This window comes from Eleutherodactylus coqui, unplaced genomic scaffold (genome assembly GCF_035609145.1).
Source record: "Eleutherodactylus coqui strain aEleCoq1 unplaced genomic scaffold, aEleCoq1.hap1 HAP1_SCAFFOLD_73, whole genome shotgun sequence".
NCBI lineage: Eukaryota > Metazoa > Chordata > Amphibia > Anura > Eleutherodactylidae > Eleutherodactylus > Eleutherodactylus coqui.
The window spans coordinates 257012-284184 of NW_027102266.1; positions in this window are offsets into that span (position 1 = coordinate 257012).

Here is a 27173-nt window from a genome sequence, read left to right on the forward strand (position 1 = left end):
TACTTGTCCTAATATATAGGACACCAGATATGGGTACACAGTGCACCCTTAGTACTTGTCCTAATATATAGGGGACCCAGACATGGATACACAGTGCACCCTTAGTACTTGTTCTAATATGCAGGGGAACAAAGACATGGCTACACAGTGCACCCTTAGTACTTGTCCTAATATATAGGAGACCAGACATGGCTACACAGTGCACCCTTAGTACTTGTCCTAATATGCAGGGGACCAAGACATGGCTGCACAGTGCACCCTTAGTACTTGTCCTAATATATAGGGGACCAGACATGGCTACACAGTGCACCCTTAGTACTTGTCCTAATATATAGGGAACCAGACATGGCTCCACAGAGCACAGTTAGTACTTGTTCTAATATATAGGGACTCAGACATGGCTACACAGGGCACCCTTAGTACTTGTCCTAATATATAGGGACCCCGACATGACTACACAGTGCACCCATAGTACTTGTCCTAATATATAGGAGACACAATATGGCTACACAGTGCACCCTTAGTACTTGTCCTAATATATAGGAGACCAGATATGGCTCCACAGGGCACAGTTAGTACTTGTTCTAATATATAGGGACCCAGACATGACTACACAGTGCACCCTTAGTACTTGTCCTAATATGCAGGGGACCCAGACGTGACTACACAGTGCACCCTTAGTACTTGTCATAATATATAGGGACCCAGACATGACTACACAGTGCACCCTTAGTACTTGTCCTAATATATAGGAGACCAGATATGGCTACACAGAGCACCCTTAGTACTAGTCCTACTATATAGGAGACCAGATATGGGTACACAGTGCACCCTTAGTACTTGTCCTAATATATAGGAGACCAGATATGGCTACACAGTGCACCCTTAGTACTTGTCCTAATATGTAGGAGACCCAATATGGCTACACAGTGCACCCTTAGTACTTGTCCTAATATATAAGGGACCAGACATGACTACACAGTGCACCCTTAGTACTTGTCCTAATACATAGGGACCCAGACGTGGCTACACAGTGCACCCTTAGTACTTGTCCTAATATACAGGAGACCCAGACATGACTACACAGTGCACCCTTAATACTTGTCCTAATATATAGTAGACCAGACATGGCTCCACAGGGCACAGTTAGTACTTGTTCTAATATATAGGGACTCAGACATGGCTACACAGGGCACCCTTAGTACTTGTCCTAATATATAGGGACCCAGACATAACTACACAGTACATGCTTAGTACTTGTCCTAATATATAGGAGACCCAATATGGCTACACAGTGCACCCTTAGTACTTGTTCTAATATACAGGAGACCCAATATGGCTATACAGTGCACCCTTAGTACTTGTCCTAATATATAGGGACCCAGACATGACTACACAGTGCACCCTTAGTACTTGTCCTAATATATAGGGGCCCAGGCATGACTACACAGTGCAGCCTTAGTGCTTGTCCTAATATATAGGGGACCCACACATGGCTACACAGTGCACCCTTAGTACTTGTCCTAATATATAGGGAACCCAGACATGACTACACAGTGCACCCTTAGTACTTGTCCTAATACATAAGGGGCCCAAGACATGGCTACACAGTGCACCCTTAGTACTTTTCCTAATATATAGGGACCCAGACATGACAACACAGTGCACCCTTAGTACTTGTCCTAATATATAGGGGACCCAGACATGACTACACAGTACAGCCTTAGTACTTGTCCTAATATATAGGGGACCCACATATGGCTACACAGTGCACCCTTAGTACTTGTCCTAATATATAGGGAACCGAGACATGGCTACACAGTGCACCCTTAGTACTTGTCTTAATATGCAGGGGACCAAGACATGGCTACACAGTACACCCATAGTACTTCTCCTAATATGCAGGGGAACAAAGACATGGCTACACAGTGCACCCTTAGTACTTGTCCTAATATATAGGGACCCAGACATGGCTACACAGTGCACCCTTAGTACTTGTCCTAATATATAGGGACCCAGACATGACTACACAGTGCACCCTTAGTACTTGTCCTAATATATAGGGGACCAAGACATGGCTACACAGTGCACACTTAGTACTTGTCCTAATATATAGGGGAACCAGACATGGCTACACAGTGCACCCTTAGTACTTGTTCTAATATGCAGGGGAACAAAGACATGGCTACACAGTGCACCCTTAGTACTTGTCCTAATATACAGGAGACCCTGACATGACTACACAGTGCACCCTAATGCTTGTCCTAATACACAGGGGACCCAATATGGCTACACAGTGCACCCTTAGTAGTGGTCCTAATATATAGGAGACCAGATATGGGTACACAGTGCACCCTTAGTACTTGTCCTAATATGCGGGGGACCAAGACGTGGCTACACAGTGCACACTTAGTACTTGTCCTAATATATAGGAGACCAGACATGGCTACACAGTGCACCCTTAGTACTTGTCCTAATATGCAGGGGACCAAGACATGGCTACACAGTGCACACTTAGTACTTGTCCTAATATACAGGAGACCCTGACATGACTACACAGTGCACCCTTAGTACTTGTTCTAATATGCAGGGGAACAAAGACATGGCTACACAGTGCACCCTTAGTACTTGTCCTAATATATAGGAGACCAGACATGGCTACACAGTGCACCCTTAGTACTTGTCCTAATATGCAGGGGACCAAGACATGGCTATACAGTGCACCCATAGTACTTGTCCTAATATATGGGAGACCAAGACATGGCTACACAGTGCACCCTTAGTACTTGTCCTAATATATAGGGGACCAGACATGGCTACACAGTGCACCCTTAGTACTTGTCCTAATATATAGGGAACCAGACATGGCTCCACAGAGCACAGTTAGTACTTATCATAATATATAGGAGACCAGATATGGCTACACAGTGCACGCTTAGTACTTGTCCTAATATATAGGAGACCAGACATGGCTATACAATGCACCCTTAGTACTTGTCCTAATATACAGGAGACCCAGACATGGCTACACAGTGCACCCTTAGTACTTGTCCTAATATATAGGAGACCAGATATGGCTACACAGTGCACCCTTAGTACTTGTCCTAATATGCAGAGGACCAAGACATGGCTACACAGTGCACCCTTAGTACTTGTCCTAATATACAGGAGACCCAGACATGACTACACAGTGCACCCTTAGTACTTGTCCTAATATATAGGGACCCAGACATGGCTACACAGTGCACCCTTAGTACTTGTCCTAATATATAGAGACCCAGACATGACTACACAGTGCACCCTTAATACTTGTCCTAATATATAGGACACCAGATATGGGTACACAGTACACCCTTAGTACTTGTCCTAATATATAGGACACCAGATATGGCTACACAGTGCACCCTTGGTACTTGTCCTAATATATAGGAGACCAGATATGGGTACACAGTGCACCCTTAGTACTTGTCCTAATATATAGGGGACCCAGACATGGATACACAGTGCACCCTTAGTACTTGTTCTAATATGCAGGGGAACAAAGACATGGCTACACAGTGCACCCTTAGTACTTGTCCTAATATATAGGAGACCAGACATGGCTACACAGTGCACCCTTAGTAATTGTCCTAATATGCAGGGGACCAAGACATGGCTGCACAGTGCACCCTTAGTACTTGTCCTAATATATAGGGGACCAGACATGGCTACACAGTGCACCCTTAGTACTTGTCCTAATATATAGGGAACCAGACATGGCTCCACAGAGCACAGTTAGTACTTGTTCTAATATATAGGGACTCAGACATGGCTACACAGGGCACCCTTAGTACTTGTCCTAATATATAGGGACCCCGACATGACTACACAGTGCACCCTTAGTACTTGTCCTAATATATAGGGACCCAGACATGACTACACAGTGCAGCCTTAGTACTTGTCGTAGTATATTGGAGACCCAGACATGGCTACACAGTACAGCCTTAGTACTTGTCCTAATATATAGGAGACCAGATATGGCTACACAGTGCACCCTTAGTACTAGTCCTAATTTATAGGGACCGAGATATGACTACACAGTGCACCCTTTGTGCTTATCCTAATATACAGGAGACCAGACATGACTACACAGTGCACCCTTAGTACTTGTCCTAATATACAGGAGGCCCAGACATGACTACACCGTGCACCATTAGTACTTGTCCTAATATATAGGAGACACAGACATGACTACACAGTGCACCCTTAGTACTTGTCCTAATATGCAGGGGAACAAAGACATGGCTACACAGTGCACCCTTAGTACTTGTCCTAATATATAGGGACCCAGACATGACTACACAGTGCACCCTTAGTACTTGTCCTAATATATAGGACACCAGATATGGGTACACAGTGCACCCTTGGTACTTGTCCTAATATATAGGAGACCAGATATGGGTACACAGTGCACCCTTAGTACTTGTCCTAATATATAGGGGACCCAGACATGGCTACACAGTGCACCCTTGGTGCTTGTTCTAATATGCAGGGGAACAAAGACATGGCTACACAGTGCACCCTTAGTACTTGTCCTAATATATAGGAGACCAGACATGGCTACACAGTGCACCCTTAGTACTTGTCCTAATATGCAGGGGACCAAGACATGGCTACACAGTGCACCCTTAGTACTTGTCCTAATATATAGGGGACCAGACATGGCTACACAGTGCACCCTTAGTACTTGTCCTAATATATAGGGAACCAGACATGGCTCCACAGAGCACAGTTAGTACTTGTTCTAATATATAGGGACTCAGACATGGCTACACAGGGCACCCTTAGTACTTGTCCTAATATATAGGGACCCCGACATGACTACACAGTGCACCCTTAGTACTTGTCCTAATATATAGGGACCCAGACATGACTACACAGTGCAGCCTTAGTACTTGTCGTAGTATATAGGAGACCCAGACATGGCTACACAGTACAGCCTTAGTACTTGTCCTAATATATAGGAGACCAGACATGGCTACACAGTGCACCCTTAGTACTTGTCTTAATATGCAGGGGACCAAGACATGGCTACACAGTACACCCATAGTACTTGTCCTAATATATAGGGACCCAGACAGGGCTACACAGTGCACCCTTAGTACTTGTCCTAATATATAGGGACCGAGATATGACTACACAGTGCACCCTTTGTGCTTATCCTAATATACAGGAGACCAGACATGACTACACAGTGCACCCTTAGTACTTGTCCTAATATATAGGAGACCCAATATGGCTACACAGTGCACCCTTAATACTTGTCCTAATATATAGGAGACACAGACATGACTACACAGTGCACCCTTAGTACTTGTCCTAATATGCAGGGTAACAAAGTATGGCTACACAGTGCACCCTTAGTACTTAACCTAATATATAGGACACCAGATATGGGTACACAGTGCACCCTTGGTACTTGTCCTAATATATAGGAGACCAGATATGGGTACACAGTGCACCCTTAGTACTTGTCCTAATATATAGGGGACCCAGACATGGCTACACAGTGCACCCTTAGTACTTGTTCTAATATGCAGGGGAACAAAGACATGGCTACACAGTGCACCCTTAGTACTTGTCCTAATATATAGGAGACCAGACATGGCTACACAGTGCACCCTTAGTACTTGTCCTAATATGCAGGGGACCAAGACATGGCTACACAGTGCACCCTTAGTACTTGTCCTAATATATAGGGGACCAGACATGGCTACACAGTGCACCCTTAGTACTTGTCCTAATATGTAGGGAACCAGACATGGCTCCACAGAGCACAGTTAGTACTTGTTCTAATATATAGGGACTCAGACATGGCTACACAGGGCACCCTTAGTACTTGTCCTAATATATAGGGACCCCGACATGACTACACAGTGCACCCTTAGTACTTGTCCTAATATATAGGGACCCAGACATGACTACACAGTGCAGCCTTAGTACTTGTCGTAGTATATAGGAGACCCAGACATGGCTACACAGTACAGCCTTAGTACTTGTCCTAATATATAGGAGACCAGATATGGCTACACAGTGCACCCTTAGTACTTGTCTTAATATGCAGGGGACCAAGACATGGCTACACAGTACACCCATAGTACTTGTCCTAATATATAGGGACCGAGATATGACTACACAGTGCACCCTTTGTGCTTATCCTAATATACAGGAGACCAGACATGACTACACAGTGCACCCTTAGTACTTCTCCTAATATATAGGAGACAAGATATGGGTACACAGTGCACCCTTAGTACTTGTCCTAATATATAGGAGACCAGACATGACTACACAGTGCACCCTTAGTACTTCTCCTAACATATAGGAGACAAGATATGGGTACACAGTGCACCCTTGGTACTTGTCCTAATATATAGGAGACCAGATATGGGTACACAGTGCACCCTTGGTACTTGTCCTAATATATAGGAGACCAGATATGGCTACACAGTGCACCCTTAGTACTTGTCCTCATATATAGGGGACCAGATATGGCTACACAGTGCACCCTTAGTACTTGTCCTAATATGCAGGGGACCCAATATGGCTACACAGTGCACCCTTAGTACTTGGTCTAATATATAGGGACTCAGACATGGCTACACAGTGCACCCTTAGTACTTGTCCTAATATATTGGGACCCAGACATGGCTACACAGTGCACCCTTAGTACTTGTCCTAATATGCAGGAGACCCAGATATTGCTACACAGTGCACCCTTAGTACTTGTCCTAATATATAGGGGGCCAGACATGACTACACAGTGCACCCTTAGTACTTTTCCTAATATGCAGGGGAACAAAGATATGGCTACACAGTGCACCCTTAGTACTTGTCCTAATATGCAGGGGACCCAGATATTGCTACACAGTGCACGCTTAGCACTTGTCCTAATATATAGGAGACCAGATATGGCTACACAGTGCACCCTTAGTACTTGTCCTGATATATAGGAGACCAGACATGGCTACACAGTGCACCCTTAGTACTTGTCCTAATATATAGGAGACCAGATATGGCTACACAGTGCACCCTTAGTACTTGTCCTCATATATAGGGGACCAGATATGGCTACACAGTGCACCCTTAGTACTTGTCCTAATATACAGGGGACCCAATATGGCTACACAGGGCACCCTTAGTACTTGTCCTAATATACAGGAGACCCAGACATGACTACACAGTGCACCCTTAGTACTTGTCCTAATATGCAGGGTAACAAAGTATGGCTACACAGTGCACCCTTAGTACTTGTCCTAATATGTAGGGGAACAAAGTATGGCTACACAGTGCACCCTTAGTACTTGTCCTAATATATAAGAGACCGGATATGGGTACACAGTGCACCCTTAGTACTTGTCCTAATATATAGGAGACCAGATATGGGTACACAGTGCACCTTTAGTACTTGTCCTAATATGCAGGGGACCAAGACATGGCTACACCGTGCACCCTTAGTACTTGTCCTAATATAAAGGAGATCAGACATGGCTACACAGTGCACCCATAGTACTTGTCCTAATATATAGGAGACCCAATATGGCTACACAGTGAACCCATAGTACTTGTCCTAATATATAGGGGGCCCAGACATGACTACACAGTGCACCCTGAGTACTTGTCCTAATATATAGGGGACCAGACATGGCTACACAGTGCACCCTTAGTACTTGTCCTAATATACAGGAGACCCAGACATGACTACACAGTGCACCCTTAGTACTTGTCCTAATATACAGGGGGCCCAGACATGACTACACAGCACCTTTAGTACTTGTCCTAATATGCAGGGGACCCAGACGTGACTACACAGTGCACCCTTAGTACTTGTCCTAATATATAGGAGACCAAATATGGCTCCACAGGGCACAGTTAGTACTTGTCCTAATATATAGGGGGCCCAGACATGACTACACAGTGCACCCTAAGTACTTGTCCTAATATATAGGGACCCGGACATGGCTACACAGTGCACCCTTAGTACTTGTCCTAATATATAGGAACCCAGACATGACTACACAGTGCACCCTTAGTACTTATCCTAATATACAGGAGACCCAGACATGACTACACAGTGCACCCTTAGTACTTGATCTAATATATAGGGACCCAGACATGGCTACACAGTGCACCCTTAGTACTTGTCCTAATATATAGGAACCCAGACATGGCTACACAGTGCACCCTTTGTACTTGCCCTAATATATAGGAGACCAGATATGGGTACACAGTGCACCTTTGGTACTTGTCCTAATATATAGGGGACCCAGACATGACTACACAGTGCACCCTTAGTACTTGTCCTAATATATAGGGGACCCAGACATGGCTACACAGTGCACCCTTAGTACTTGTTCTAATATGCAGGGGAACAAAGACATGGCTACACAGTGCACCCTTAGTACTTGTCCTAATATGCAGGGGACCAAGACATGACTACACAGTGCACACTTAGTACTTGTCCTAATATATAGGAGACCAGACATGGCTACACAGTGCACCCTTAGTACTTATACTAATATATAGGGAACCAGACATGGCTACACAGAGCACAGTTAGTACTTGTTCTAATATATAGGGACTCAGACATGGCTACACAGGGCACCCTTAGTACTTGTCCTAATATATAGGGATCCCAACATGACTACACAGTGCACCCTTAGTACTTGTCCTAATATATAGGGACCCCAACATGACTACACAGTGCACCTTAGTACTTGTCCTAATATATAGGGGACCCAGACATGACTACACAGTACAGCCTTAGTACTTGTCCTAATATATAGGAGACCAGACATGGCTACACAGTGCACCCTTAGTACTTGTCTTAATATGCAGGGGACCAAGACATGGCTACACAGTGCACCCTTAGTACTTGTCCTAATATGCAGGGGAACAAAGACATGGCTACAAAGTGCACCCTTAGTACTTGTCCTAATATATAGGGACCCAGACATGGCTACACAGTGCACCCTTAGTACTTGTCCTAATCTATAGGGGACCCAGACATGACTACACAGTGCACCCTTAGTACTTGTCCTAATATATAGGAGACCCAGACATGACTACACAGTGCACCCTTAGTACTTGTCCTAATATATAGGGACCCAGATATGACTACACAGTGCACCCTTTGTACTTATCCTAATATACAGGAGACCAGACATGACTACACAGTGCACCCTTAGTACTTGTCCTAATATATAGGAGACCAGATATGGGTACACAGTGCACCCTTGGTACTTGTCCTAATATATAGGAGACCAGATATGGGTACACAGTGTACCGTTAGTACTTGTCCTAATATATAGGAGACCAGATATGGGTACACAGTGCACCCTTAGTACTTGTCCTAATATATAGGAGACCCAGACATGGCTACACAGTGCACCCTTAGTACTTGTCCTAATATATAGGGGACCCAGACATGGCTACACAGTGCACCCTTAGTACTTGTTCTAATATGCAGGGGAACAAAGACATGGCTACACAGTGCACCCTTAGTACTTGTCCTAATATATAGGAGACCAGACATGGCTACACAGTGCACCCTTAGTACTTGTCCTAATATGCAGGGGACCAAGACATGGCTACACAGTGCACCCTTAGTACTTGTCCTAATATATAGGGGACCAGACATGGCTACACAGTGCACCCTTAGTACTTGTCCTAATATATAGGGAACCAGACATGGCTCCACAGAGCACAGTTAGTACTTGTTCTAATATATAGGGACTCAGACATGGCTACACAGGGCACCCTTAGTATTTGTCCTAATATATAGGGCCCCGACATGACTACACAGTGCACCCTTAGTACTTGTCCTAATATATAGGGACCCAGACATGACTACACAGTGCACCCTTAGTACTTGTCCTAATATATAGGGACCCAGACATGGCTACACAGTACAGCCTTAGTACTTGTCCTAATATATAGGGACCCAGACATGACTACACAGTGCACCCTTAGTACTTGTCTTAATATGCAGGGGACCAAGACATGGCTACACAGTACACCCATAGTACTTGTCCTAATATATAGGGACCCAGGCATGGCTACACAGTGCACCCTTAGTAGTTGTCCTAATATATAGGAGACCAGACATGGCTACACAGTGCACCCTTAGTACTTGTCCTAATATATAGGAGACCCAATATGACTACACAGTGCACCCTTATTACTTGGTCTAATATATAGGGACCCAGACATGGCTACACAGTGCACCCTTAGTACTTATCCTAATATATAGGGACCCAGACATGGCCACACAGTGCACCCTTTGTACTTATCCTAATATACAGGAGTCCAGACATGACTACACAGTGCACCCTTAGTACTTCTCCTAATATATAGGAGACAAGATATGGGTACACAGTGCACCCTTGGTACTTGTCCTAATATATAGGAGACCAGATATGGGTACACAGTGCACCCTTGGTACTTGTCCTAATATATAGGAGACCAGATATGGGTACATAGTACAGACTTAGTACTTGTCCTAATATATAGGAGACCCAATATGGCTACACAGTGCACCCTTAGTACTTGTCCTAATATATAGGAGACCCAGATATGGCTACACAGTGCACCCTTAGTACTTGTCCTAATATATAGGAGACCCAGATATGGGTACACAGTGCACCCTTAGTACTTGTCCTAATATGCAGGGGACCAAGACATGGCTACACAGTGCACCCTTAGTACTTGTCCTAATATGCAGGGGACCCAGATATTGCTACACAGTGCACGCTTAGTACTTGTCCTAATATATAGGAGACCAGATATGGGTACACAGTGCACCCTTAGTACTTGTCCTAATATATAGGAGACCAGACATGGCTACACAGTGCACCCTGAGTACTTGTCCTAATATACAGGAGACCAGATATGGCTACACAGTGCACCCTTAGTACTTGTCCTCATATATAGGGGACCAGATATGGCTACACAGTGCACCCTTAGTACTTGTCCAAATATGCAGGTGACCCAATATGGCTACACAGGGCACCCTTAGTACTTGTCCTAATATACAGGAGACCCAGACATGACTACACAGTGCACCATTAGTACTTGTCCTAATATATAGGAGACCCAATATGGCTACACAGTGCACCCTTAATACTTGTCCTAATATATAGGAGACACAGACATGACTACACAGTGCACCCTTAGTACTTGTCCTAATATGCAGGGTAACAAAGTATGGCTACACAGTGCAGCCTTAGTACTTGTCCTAATATGCAGGGGACCAAGACATGACTACACAGTGCACCCTTAGTACTTCTCCTAATATGCAGGGGAACAAAGTATGGCTACACAGTGCACCCTTAGTACTTGTCCTAATATATAGGAGACCGGATATGGGTACACAGTGCACCCTTAGTACTTGTGCTAATATATAGGAGACCAGATATGGGTACACAGGGCACCCTTAGTACTTGTCCTAATATATAGGGGACCCACACATGGATACACAGTGCACCCTTAGTACTTGTCCTAATATGCAGGGGACCAAGACATGGCTACACCGTGTACCCTTAGTGCTTGTCCTAATATAAAGGAGACCAGACATGGCTACACTGTGCACCCTTGGTACTTGTCCTAATATATAGGAGACCAGATATGGCTACACAGTGCACCCATAGTACTTGTCCTAATATATAGGAGACCCAATATGGCTACACAGTGCACCCTTAGTACTTGTCCTAATATATAGGGTGCCCAGACATGACTACACAGTGCACCCTGAGTACTTGTCCTAATATATAGGGGACCAGACATGGCTACACAGTGCACCCTTAGTACTTGTCCTAATATACAGGAGACCCAGACATGACTACACAGTGCACCCTTATTACTTGTCCTAATATACAGGGGGCCCAGACATGACTACACAGCACCTTTAGTACTTGTCCTAATATATATGGGGCCTAGACATGACTACACAGTGCACCCTAAGTACTTGTCCTAATATATAGGGACCCTGATATGACTACACAGTGCACCCTTTGTACTTATCCTAATATACAGGAGACCAGACATGGCTACACAGTGCACCCTTAGTACTTGTTCTAATATATAGGGACTCAGACATGGCTACACAGGGCACCCTTAGTACTTGTCCTAATACATAAGGGGCCCAAGACATGGCTACACAGTGCACCCTTAGTACTTGTCCTAATATATAGGGACCCCAACATGACTACACAGTGCACCTTAGTACTTGTCCTAATATATAGGGGACCCAGACATGACTACACAGTGCACCCTTAGTACTTGTCCTAATATATAGGAGACCAGACATGGCTACACAGTGCACCCTTAGTACTTGTCTTAATATGCAGGGGACCAACACATGGCTACACAGTACACCCATAGTACTTGTCCTAATATGCAGAGGAACAAAGACATGGCTACACAGTGCACCCTTAGTACTTGTCCTAATATATAGGGACCCAGACATGGCTACACAGTGCACCCTTAGTACTTGTCCTAATATATAGGGACCCTGATATGACTACACAGTGCACCCTTTGTACTTATCCTAATATACAGGAGACCAGACATGACTACACAGTGCACCCTTAGTACTTGTCCTAATATATAGGAGACCAGATATGGGTACACAATGCACCCTTGGTACTTGTCCTAATATATAGGAGACCAGATATGGGTACACAGTGCACCCTTGGTACTTGTCCTAATATATAGGAGACCCAGACATGACTACACAGTGCACCCTTAGTACTTGTCCTAACATATAGGGACCCAGACATGGCTACACAGTGCACCCTTAGTACTTGTCCTAATATATAGGAACCCAGACATGACTACACAGTGCACACTTTGTACTTGTCCTAATATATAGGAGACCAGATATGGGTACACAGTGCACCTTTGGTACTTGTCCTAATAAATAGGGGACCCAGACATGGCTACACAGTGCACCCTTAGTACTTGTTCTAATATGCAGGGGAACAAAGACATGGCTACACAGTGCACCCTTAGTACTTGTCCTAATATGCAGGGGACCAAGACATGACTACACAGTGCACACTTAGTACTTGTCCTAATATATAGGAGACCAGACATGGCTACACAGTGCACCCTTAGTACTTGTCCTAATACATAAGGGGCCCAAGACATGGCTACACAGGGCACCCTTAGTACTTGTCCTAATACATAAGGGGCCCAAGACATGGCTACACAGTGCACCCTTAGTACTTGTCCTAATATATAGGGACCCCAACATGACTACACAGTGCACCTTAGTACTTGTCCTAATATATAGGGGACCCAGACATGACTACACAGTACAGCCTTAGTACTTGTCCTAATATATAGGAGACCAGACATGGCTACACAGTGCACCCTTAGTACTTGTCTTAATATGCAGGGGACCAAGACATGGCTACACAGTACACCCATAGTACTTGTCCTAATATGCAGAGGAACAAAGACATGGCTACACAGTGCACCCTTAGTACTTGTCCTAATATATAGGGACCCAGACATGGCTACACAGTGCACCCTTAGTACTTGTCCTAATATATAGGGACCCTGATATGACTACACAGTGCACCCTTTGTACTTATCCTAATATACAGGAGACCAGACATGACTACACAGTACACCCTTATTACTTGTCCTAATATATAGGAGACCAGATATGGGTACACAATGCACCCTTGGTACTTGTCCTAATATATAGGAGACCAGATATGGGTACACAGTGCACCCTTGGTACTTGTCCTAATATATAGGAGACCAGATATGGGTACACAGTGTACCGTTAGTACTTGTCCTAATATATAGGAGACCAGATATGGGTACACAGTGCACCCTTAGTACTTGTCCTAATATATAGGAGACCCAGACATGGCTACACAGTGCACCCTTAGTACTTGTCCTAATATATAGGAGACCAGATATGGCTACACAGTGCACCCTTAGTACTTGTCCTAATATATAGGAGACCAGACATGGCTCCACAGGGCACCCTTAGTACTTGTCCTAATATATAGGGACCCAGACATGACTACACAGTGCACCCTTAGTACTTGTCCTAATATATCGGAGACCAGATATGGGTACACAGTGCAGCCTTAGTACTTGTCCTAATATATAGGGGGCCAGACATGGCTACACAGTGCACCCTTAGTACTTGTCCTAATATATAGGGGGCCAGACATGGCTACACAGTGCACCCTTAGTACTTGTCCTAATATGCAGGGGAACAAAGATATGGCTACACAGTGCACCCTTAGTACTTGTCCTAATATATAGGAGACCCAATATGGCTACACAGTGCACCCTTAGTACTTGTCCTAATATACAGGAGACCCAGACATGGCTACACAGTGCACCCTTAGTACTTGTCCTAATATGCAGGGGACCCAGATATGGCTACACAGTGCACGCTTAGTACTTGTCCTAATATATAGGGGGCCAGACATGACTACACAGTGCACCCTTAGTACTTTTCCTAATATGCTGGGGAACAAAGATATGGCTACACAGTGCACCCTTTGTACTTGTCCTAATATGTAGGAGACCAGATATGGGTACACAGTGCACCTTTGGTACTTGTCCTAATATATAGGGGACCCTGACATGGCTACACAGGGCACCCTTAGTACTTGTCCTAATATATGGGAGACCAAGACATGGCTACACAGGGCCCCCTTAGTACTTGTCCTAATATATAGGGGACCAGACATGGCTACACAGTACACCCTTAGTACTTGTCCTAATATATAGGGAACCAGACATGGCTCCACAGAGCACAGTTAGTACTTGTTCTAATATATAGGGACTCAGACATGGCTACACAGGGCCCCCTTAGTACTTGTCCTAATACATAAGGGGCCCAAGACATGGCTACACAGTGCACCCTTAGTACTTGTCCTAATATATAGGGACCCCGACATGACTACACAGTGCACCCATACTAATTGTCCTAATATATAGGGACCCAGACATGACTACACAGTGCACCCTCAGTACTTGTCCTAATATATAGGAGACCAGACATGGCTACACAGTGCACCCTTAGTACTTGTCTTAATATGCAGGGGACGAAGACATGGCTACACAGTACACCCATAGTACTTGTCCTAATATGCAGGGGAACAAAGACATGGCTACACAGTGCACCCTTAGTACTTGTCCTAATATATAGGGACCCAGACATGGCTACACAGTGCACCCTTAGTACTTGTCCTAATATATAGGGACCCAGATATGACTACACAGTGCACCCTTTGTACTTATCCTAATATACAGGAGACCAGACATGACTACACAGTGCACCCTTAGTACTTGTCCTAATATATAGGAGACCAGATATGGGTACACAGTGCACCCTTGGTACTTGTCCTAATATATAGGAGACCAGATATGGGTACACAGTGCACCCTTAGTACTTGTCCTAATATATAGGAGACCAGATATGGGTACACAGTGCACCCTTGGTACTTGTCCTAATATATAGGAGACCAGATATGGGTACACAGTGCACCCTTAGTACTTGTCCTAATATATAGGAGACCCAATATGGCTACACAGTGCACCCTTAGTGCTTGTCCTAATATATAGGAGACCCAGACATGGGTACACAGTGCACCCTTGGTACTTGTCCTAATATATAGGAGACCAGATATGGGTACACAGTGCACCCTAAGTACTTGTCCTAATATATAGGAGACCAGATATGGGTACACAGTGCACCCTTGGTACTTGTCCTAATATATAGGAGACCAGATATGGGTACACAGTGCACCCTTAGTACTTGTCCTAATTTATAGGAGACCCAATATGGCTACACAGTGCACCCTTAGTACTTGTCCTAATATATAGGAGACCCAGACATGGCTGCACAGTGCACCCTTAGTACTTGTCCTAATATATAGGAGACCAGACATGGCTCCACAGGGCACAGTTAGTACTTGGTCTAATATATAGGGACCCAGACATGACTACACAGTGCACCCTTAGTACTTATCCTAATATATAGGAGACCAGATATGGCTACACAGTGCACCCTTAGTACTTGTCCTAATATGCAGGGGACCAAGACATGGCTACACAGTGCACCCTTAGTACTTGTCCTAATATACAGGAGACCCAGACATGACTACACAGTGCACCCTTAATACTTGTCCTAATATATAGGGACCCAGACATGACTACACAGTGCACCTTTAGTACTTGTCCTAATATGCAAGGGACCCAGACGTGACTACACAGTGCACCCTTAGTACTTGTCCTAATATTAGGAGAGGAGATATGACTACACAGTGCACCCTTAGTACTTGTCCTAATATATAGGAGACCAGATATGGGTACACAGTGCACCCTTAGTACTTGTCATAATTTATAGGAGACCCAATATGGCTACACAGTACACCCTTAGTAATTGTCTTAACATGCAGTGGACCAAGACATGGCTACACAGTGCACCCTTAGTACTTGTCCAAATATGCAGGGGACCAAGACATGGCTACACAGTGCACCCATAGTACTTGTCCTAATATATAGGAGACCAGACATGGCTATACAGTGCACCCTTAGTACTGGTCCTAATATATAGGAGACCAAATATGGGTACGCAGTGCACCCTTAGTACTTGTCCTAATATATAGGGGACCAGATATGGGTACACAGTGCACCCTTAGTACTTGTCCTAATATATAGGAGACCAGATATGACTACACAGTGCACCCTTAGTACTTGTCCTAATATATAGGAGACCAGATATGGGTACACAATGCACCCTTAGTACTTGTCCTAATATGCAGGGGACCAAGACATGGCTACACCGTGCACCCTTAGTACTTGTCCTAATATATAGGAGACCAGACATGGCTACACAGTGCACCCTTAGTACTTGTCCTAATATATAGGGGACCAGATATGGGTACACAGTGCACCCTTAGTACTTATCCTAATATACAGGAGACCCAGACATGACTACACAGTGCACCCTTAGTACTTGTCCTAATATATAGGGACCCAGACATGGCTACACAGTGCACCCTTAGTACTTGTCCTAATATGCAGGGGAACAAAGACATGGCTACACAGAGCACCCTTAGTACTTGTCCTAATATGCAGGGGACCAAGACATGACTACACAGTGCACACTTAGTACTTGTCCTAATATATAGGAGACCAGACATGGCTACACATTGCACCCTTAGTACTTATACTAATATATAGGGAACCAGACATGGCTCCACAGAGCACAGTTAGTACTTGTTCTAATGTATAGGGACTCAGACATGGCTACACAGGGCACCCTTAGTACTTGTCCTAATACATAAGGGGCCCAAGACATGGCTACACAGTGCACCCTTAGTACTTGTCCTAATATATAGGGACCCCAACATGACTACACAGTGCACCTTAGTACTTGTCCTAATATATAGGGGACCCAGACATGACTACACAGTACAGCCTTAGTACTTGTCCTAATATATAGGAGACCAGACATGGCTACACAGTGCACCCTTAGTACTTGTCTTAATATGCAGGGGACCAAGACATGGCTACACAGTACACCCATAGTACTTGTCCTAATATGCAGAGGAACAAAGACATGGCTACACAGTGCAGCCTTAGTACTTGTCCTAATATATAGGGACCCAGACATGGCTACACAGTGCACCCTTAGTACTTGTCCTAATATATAGGAGACCAGATATGGGTACACAATGCACCCTTGGTACTTGTCCTAATATACAGGAGACCAGACATGACTACACAGTGCACCCTTAGTACTTGTCCTAATATATAGGAGACCAGATATGGGTACACAGTGTACCGTTAGTACTTGTCCTAATATATAGGAGACCAGATATGGGTACACAGTGCACCCTTAGTACTTGTCCTAATATATAGGAGACCCAGACATGGCTACACAGTGCACCCTTAGTACTTGTCCTAATATATAGGAGACCAGATATGGCTACACAGTGCACCCTTAGTACTTGTCCTAATATATAGGAGACCAGACATGGCTCCACAGGGCACCCTTAGTACTTGTCCTAATATATAGGGACCCAGACATGACTACACAGTGCACCCTTAGTACTTATCCTAATATATAGGGACCCAGACATGGCTTCACAGTGCACCCTTAGTACTTCTCCTAATATATAGGAGACCAGATATGGGTACACAGTGCACCCTTAGTACTTGTCCTAATATATAGGAGACCAGATATGGCTACACAGTGCACCCTTAGTACTTGTCCTAATATATAGGAGACCAGACATGGCTATACAGTGCACCCTTAGTACTTGTCCTAATATATCGGAGACCAGATATGGGTACACAGTGCAGCCTTAGTACTTGTCCTAATATATAGGGGGCCAGACATGGCTACACAGTGCACCCTTAGTACTTGTCCTAATATATAGGGGGCCAGACATGGCTACACAGTGCACCCTTAGTACTTGTCCTAATATGCAGGGGAACAAAGATATGGCTACACAGTGCACCCTTAGTACTTGTCCTAATATATAGGAGACCCAATATGGCTACACAGTGCACCCTTAGTACTTGTCCTAATATACAGGAGACCCAGACATGGCTACACAGTGCACCCTTAGTACTTGTCCTAATATGCAGGGGACCCAGATATGGCTACACAGTGCACGCTTAGTACTTGTCCTAATATATAGGGGGCCAGACATGACTACACAGTGCACCCTTAGTACTTTTCCTAATATGCTGGGGAACAAAGATATGGCTACACAGTGCACCCTTTGTACTTGTCCTAATATGTAGGAGACCAGATATGGGTACACAGTGCACCTTTGGTACTTGTCCTAATATATAGGGGACCCAGACATGGCTACACAGGGCACCCTTAGTACTTGTCCTAATATATAGGAGACCAGACATGGCTACATAGTGCACCCTTAGTACTTATACTAATATATAGGAGACCCAGACATTGCTACACAGGGCACCCTTAGTACTTGTCCTAATATATAGGAGACCCAGACATGGCTACACAGTGCACCCTTAGTACTTGTCCTAATATATGGGAGACCAAGACATGGCTACACAGGGCCCCGTTAGTACTTGTCCTAATATATAGGGGACCAGACATGGCTACACAGTGCACCCTTAGTACTTGTCCTAATATATAGGGAACCAGACATGGCTCCACAGAGCACAGTTAGTACTTGTTCTAATATATAGGGACTCAGACATGGCTACACAGGGCACTCTTAGTACTTGTCCTAATACATAAGGGGCCCAAGACATGGCTACACAGTGCACCCTTAGTACTTGTCCTAATATATAGGGACCCCGACATGACTAAACAGTGCACCCATACTAATTGTCCTAATATATAGGGACCCAGACATGACTACACAGTGCACCCTCAGTACTTGTCCTAATATATAGGAGACCAGACATGGCTACACAGTGCACCCTTAGTACTTGTCCTAATATGCAGGGGACCAAGACATGGCTACACAGTACACCCATAGTACTTGTCCTAATATGCAGGGGAGCAAAGACATGGCTACACAGTGCACCCTTAGTACTTGTCCTAATATATAGGGACCCAGACATGGCTACACAGTGCACCCTTAGTACTTGTCCTAATATATAGGGACCAAGACATGGCTACACAGTACACCCATAGTACTTGTCCTAATATGCAGGGGAACAAAGACATGGCTACACAGTGCACCCTTTGTACTTATCCTAATATACAGGAGACCAGACATGACTACACAGTGCACCCTTAGTACTTGTCCTAATATATAGGAGACCAGATATGGGTACACAGTGCACCCTTGGTACTTGTCCTAATATATAGGAGACCAGATATGGGTACACAGTGCACCCTTAGTACTTGTCCTAATATATAGGAGACCAGATATGGGTACACAGTGCACCCTTGGTACTTGTCCTAATATATAGGAGACCAGATATGGGTACACAGTGCACCCTTAGTACTTGTCCTAATATATAGGAGACCCAATATGGCTACACAGTGCACCCTTAGTGCTTGTCCTAATATATAGGAGACCCAGACATGGGTACACAGTGCACCCTTGGTACTTGTCCTAATATATAGGAGACCAGATATGGGTACACAGTGCACCCTAAGTACTTGTCCTAATATATAGGAGACCAGATATGGGTACACAGTGCACCCTTAGTACTTGTCCTAATATATAGGAGACCCAATATGGCTACACAGTGCACCCTTAGTACTTGTCCTAATATATAGGAGACCCAGACATGGCTGCACAGTGCACCCTTAGTACTTGTCCTAATATATAGGAGACCAGACATGGCTCCACAGGGCACAGTTAGTACTTGGTCTAATATATAGGGACCCAGACATGGCTGCACAGTGCACCCTTAGTACTTGTCCTAATATATAGGAGACCAGATATGGCTACACAGTGCACCCTTAGTACTTGTCCTAATATGCAGGGGACCAAGACATGGCTACACAGTGCACCCTTAGTACTTGTCCTAATATACAGGAGACCCAGACATGACTACACAGTGCACCCTTAATACTTGTCCTAATATATAGGGACCCAGACATGACTACACAGTGCACCTTTAGTACTTGTCCTAATATGCAAGGGACCCAGACGTGACTACACAGTGCACCCTTAGTACTTGTCCTAATATTAGGAGAGGAGATATGACTACACAGTGCACCCTTAGTACTTGTCCTAATATATAGGAGACCAGATATGGGTACACAGTGCACCCTTAGTACTTGTCATAATTTATAGGAGACCCAATATGGCTACACAGTACACCCTTAGTAATTGTCTTAATATGCAGTGGTCCAAGACATGGCTACACAGTGCACCCTTAGTACTTGTCCAAATATGCAGGGGACCAAGACATGACTACACAGTGCACCCATAGTACTTGTCCTAATATATAGGAGACCAGACATGGCTATACAGTGCACCCTTAGTACTGGTCCTAATATATAGGAGACCAAATATGGGTACGCAGTGCACCCTTAGTACTTGTCCTAATATATAGGGGACCAGATATGGGTACACAGTGCACCCTTAGTACTTGTCCTAATATATAGGAGACCAGATATGACTACACAGTGCACCCTTAGTACTTGTCCTAATATATAGGAGACCAGATATGGGTACACAATGCACCCTTAGTACTTGTCCTAATATGCAGGGGACCAAGACATGGCTACACCGTGCACCCTTAGTACTTGTCCTAATATATAGGAGACCAGACATGGCTACACAGTGCACCCTTAGTACTTGTCCTAATATATAGGGGACCAGATATGGGTACACAGTGCACCCTTAGTACTTGTCCTAATATACAGGGGACCAGACATGGCTACACAGAGCACCCTTAGTACTTGTCCTAATATATAGGAGACCCAGACATGGCTACACAGTGCACCCTTTGTACTTGTCCTAATTTACAGGAGACCCAGACATGACTACACAGTGCACCCTTAGTACTTGTCCTAATATACAGGGGACCCAGACATGACTACGCAGTGCACCTTTAGTACTTGTCCTAATATGCAGGGGACCCAGACGTGACTACACAGTGCACCCTTAGTACTTGTCCTAATATATAGGAGACCAGATATGGGTTCACAGTGCACCCTTAGTACTTGTCCTAATATATAGGAGACCAGACATGGCTACACAGTGCACCCTTAGTACTTGTCCTAATATACAGGAGACCCAGACATGACTACACAGTGCAGCCTTAGTACTTGTACTAATATATAGGAGACCCAGACATGGCTCCACAGGGCACAGTTAGTACTTGTTCTAATATATAGGTAATCAGACATGGCTACACAATGCACCCTTAGTACTTGTCCTAATATATAGGGGACCCAGACATGGCTACACAGTGCACCCTTAGTACTTGTCCTAATATGCAGGGGACCCAGATATGGCTACACAGTGCACGCTTAGTACTTGTCCTAATATATAGGGGGCCAGACATGACTACACAGTGCACCCTTAATACTTGTCCTAATATATAGGGACCCAGACATGACTACACAGTGCACCTTTAGTACTTGTCCTAATATGCAAGGGACCCAGACGTGACTACACAGTGCACCCTTAGTACTTGTCCTAATATTAGGAGAGGAGATATGACTACACAGTGCACCCTTAGTACTTGTCCTAATATATAGGAGACCAGATATGGGTACACAGTGCACCCTTAGTACTTGTCATAATTTATAGGAGACCCAATATGGCTACACAGTACACCCTTAGTAATTGTCTTAATATGCAGTGGACCAAGACATGGCTACACAGTGCACCCTTAGTACTTGTCCAAATATGCAGGGGACCAAGACATGACTACACAGTGCACCCATAGTACTTGTCCTAATATATAGGAGACCAGACATGGCTATACAGTGCACCCTTAGTACTGGTCCTAATATATAGGAGACCAAATATGGGTACGCAGTGCACCCTTAGTACTTGTCCTAATATATAGGGGACCAGATATGGGTACACAGTGCACCCTTAGTACTTGTCCTAATATATAGGAGACCAGATATGACTACACAGTGCACCCTTAGTACTTGTCCTAATATATAGGAGACCAGATATGGGTACACAATGCACCCTTAGTACTTGTCCTAATATGCAGGGGACCAAGACATGGCTACACCGTGCACCCTTAGTACTTGTCCTAATATATAGGAGACCAGACATGGCTACACAGTGCACCCTTAGTACTTGTCCTAATATATAGGGGACCAGATATGGGTACACAGTGCACCCTTAGTACTTGTCCTAATATACAGGGGACCAGACATGGCTACACAGAGCACCCTTAGTACTTGTCCTAATATATAGGAGACCCAGACATGGCTACACAGTGCACCCTTTGTACTTGTCCTAATTTACAGGAGACCCAGACATGACTACACAGTGCACCCTTAGTACTTGTCCTAATATACAGGGGACCCAGACATGACTACGCAGTGCACCTTTAGTACTTGTCCTAATATGCAGGGGACCCAGACGTGACTACACAGTGCACCCTTAGTACTTGTCCTAATATATAGGAGACCAGATATGGGTTCACAGTGCACCCTTAGTACTTGTCCTAATATATAGGAGACCAGACATGGCTACACAGTGCACCCTTAGTACTTGTCCTAATATACAGGAGACCCAGACATGACTACACAGTGCAGCCTTAGTACTTGTACTAATATATAGGAGACCCAGACATGGCTCCACAGGGCACAGTTAGTACTTGTTCTAATATATAGGTAATCAGACATGGCTACACAATGCACCCTTAGTACTTGTCCTAATATATAGGGGACCCAGACATGGCTACACAGTGCACCCTTAGTACTTGTCCTAATATGCAGGGGACCCAGATATGGCTACACAGTGCACGCTTAGTACTTGTCCTAATATATAGGGGGCCAGACATGACTACACAGTGCACCCTTAGTACTAGTCCTAATATATAGGAGACCCAGACATGACTACACAGCGCACCCTTAGTACTTGTCCTAATATATAGGGAACCCAGACATGGCTACACAGTGCACCCTTAGTACTTGTCCTAATATATAGGGGACCCAGATATGGCTAAACAGTGCACCCTTAATACTTGTCCTAATATATAGGAGACCAGATATGGGTACACAGTGCACCCTTAGTACTTGTCCTAATATATAGGTGACCAGACATGGCTACACAGTGCACCCTTAGTACTTGTCCTAATATATAGGGGACCTAGACATGGCTACACAGTGCACCCTTAGTACTTGTCCTAATATATAGGGGACCCAGACATGGCTACACAGTGCACCCTTAGTACTTGTCCTAATATATAGGGGACCCAATATGGCTACACAGTACACCCTTAGTACTTGTCCTAATATACAGGAGACCCAGACATGACTACACAGTGCACCCTTAGTACTTGTCCTAATATATAGGGACACAGACATGGCTATACAGTGCACCCTTAGTACTTGTCCTAATATATAGGGGGCCAGACAAGGCTACACAGTGCACCCTTAGTACTTGTCCTAATATATAGGGGGCCAGACATGGCTACACAGTGCACCCTTAGTACTTGTCCTAATATATAGGGACTCGGACATGGCTACACAGTGCACCCTTAGTACTTGTCCTAATATGCAGGGGAACAAAGATATGGCTACACAGTGCACCCTTAGTACTTGTCCTAATATGCAGGGGACCCAGATATGGCTACACAGTGCACCCTTAGTACTTGTCCTAATATATAGGGGGCAGACATGACTACACAGTGCACCCTTAGTACTTTTCCTAATATGCAGGGGAACAAAGATATGGCTACACAGTGCACCCTTAGTACTTGTCCTAATATGCAGGGGACCCAGATATGGCTACACAGTGCACCCTTAATACTTGTCCTAATATATAGGAGACCAGATATGGCTACACAGTGCACGCTTAGTACTTGTCCTAATATATAGGGGGCCAGACATGACTACACAGTGCACCCTTAGTACTTGTCCTAATATAAAGGGGACGAGACATGGCTACACAGGGCCCCCTTAGTACCTGTCCTAATATATAGGAGACCAGATACGGCTACACAGTGCACCCTTAGTACTTGTCCTAATATATAGGGGACCCAGACATGGCTACACAGGGCCCCCTTAGTACCTGTCCTAATATATAGGAGACCAGATACGGCTACACAGTGCACCCTTAGTACTTGTCCTAATATATAGGAGACCCAATATGGCTACACAGTGCACCCTTAGTACTTGTCCTAATATACAGGAGACCCAATATGGCTATACAGTGCACACTTAGTACTTGTCCTAATATATAGGGGGCCAGACAAGACTACACAGTGCACCCTTAGTAATTGTCTTAATATGCAGGGGACCAAGACATGACTACACAGTGCACCCTTAGTACTGGTCCTAATATATAGGAGACCAGATATGGGTACATAGTGCACCCTTAGTACTTGTCCTAATATATAGGGGACCAGATATGGGTACACAGTGCACCCTTAGTAGTTGTCCTAATATATAGGAGACCAGATATGGGTACACAATGCACCCTTAGTACTTGTCCTAATATGCAGGGGACCAAGACATGGCTACACCGTGCACCCTTAGTACTTGTCCTAATATATAGGAGACCAGACATGGCTACACAGTGCACCCATAGTACTTGTCCTAATATATAGGAGACCCAGACATGGCTACACAGTGCACCCTTAGTACTTGTCCTAATATATAGGTGCCCAGACATGGCTACACAGTGCACCCTTAGTACTTGTCCTAATATACAGGAGACCCAGACATGACTACACAGTGCACCCTTAGTACTTGTCCTAATATACAGGGGGCCCAGACATGACTACACAGTGCAGCTTTAGTACTTGTCCTAATATGCAGGGGACCCAGACGTGACTACACAGTGCACCCTTAGTACTTGTCCTAATATATAGGAGACCAGACATGGCTCCACAGGGCACAGTTAGTACTTGTTCTAATATATAGGGACGCAGACATGACTACACAGTGCACCCTTAGTACTTGTCCTAATATAAAGGGACCCAGACATGACTACACAGTGCACCCTTAGTACTTGTCCTAATATATAGGAGACCAGATATGGGTACACAGTGCACCCTTAGTACTTGTCCTAATATATAGGAGACTAGATATGGCTACACAGTGCACCCTTAGTACTGGTCCTAATATGCAGGGGACCAAGACATGGCTACACAGTGCACCGTTAGTACTTGTCCTAATATATAGGAGACCCAATATGGCTACACAGTGCACCCTTAGTACTTGTCCTAATATATAGGAGACCAGATATGGCTATACAGTGCACCCTTAGTACTGGTCCTAATATGCAGGGGACCAAGACATGGCTACACAGTGCACCCTTAGTACTTGTCCTAATATGCAGGGGATCAGAGATATGGCTACACAGTGCACTCTTAGTACTTGTCCTAATATGCAGGGGACCAAGACATGACTACACAGTGCACCCATAGTACTTGTCCTAATATATAGGAGACCAGACATGGCTATACAGTGCACCCTTAGTACTGGTCCTAATATATAGGAGACCAGATATGGGTACGCAGTGCACCCTTAGTACTTGTCCTAATATATAGGGGACCAGATATGGGTACACAGTGCACCCTTAGTACTTGTCCTAATATATAGGAGACCAGATATGACTACACAGTGCACCCTTAGTACGTGTCCTAATATATAGGAGACCAGATATGGGTACACAATGCACCCTTAGTACTTGTCCTAATATGCAGGGGACCAAGACATGGCTACACCGTGCACCCTTAGTACTTGTCCTAATATATAGGAGACCAGACATGGCTACACAGTGCACCCTTAGTACTTGTCCTAATATGCAGGGGACCCAGACATGGCTAGACAGTGCACCCTTTGTACTTGTCCTAATTTACAGGAGACCCAGACATGACTACACAGTGCACCCTTAGTACTTGTCCTAATATATAGGGGACCAGATATGGGTACACAGTGCACCCTTAGTACTTGTCGTAATATATAGGAGACCAGATATGGCTACACAGTGCACCCATAGTACTTGTCCTAATATATAGGAGACCCAGACATGGCTACACAGTGCACCCTTTGTACTTGTCCTAATTTACAGGAGACCCAGACATGACTACACAGTGCACCCTTAGTACTTGTCGTAATATACAGGGGGCCCAGACATGACTACACAGTGCACCTTTAGTACTTGTCCTAATATGCAGGGGACCCAGACGTGACTACACAGTGCACCCTTAGTACTTGTCCTAATATACAGGAGACCAAGACATGACTACACAGTGCACCCATAGTACTTGTCCTAATATGCAGGGGAACAAAGAAATGGCTACACAGTGCACCCTTAGTACTGGTCCTAATATATAGGAGACCCAATATGGCTACACAGTGCACCCTTAGTACTTGTCCTAATATATAGGAGACCAGATATGGCTATACAGTGCACCCTTAGTACTGGTCCTAATATGCAGGGGACCAAGACTTGGCTACACAGTGCACCCTTAGTACTTGTCCTAATATATAA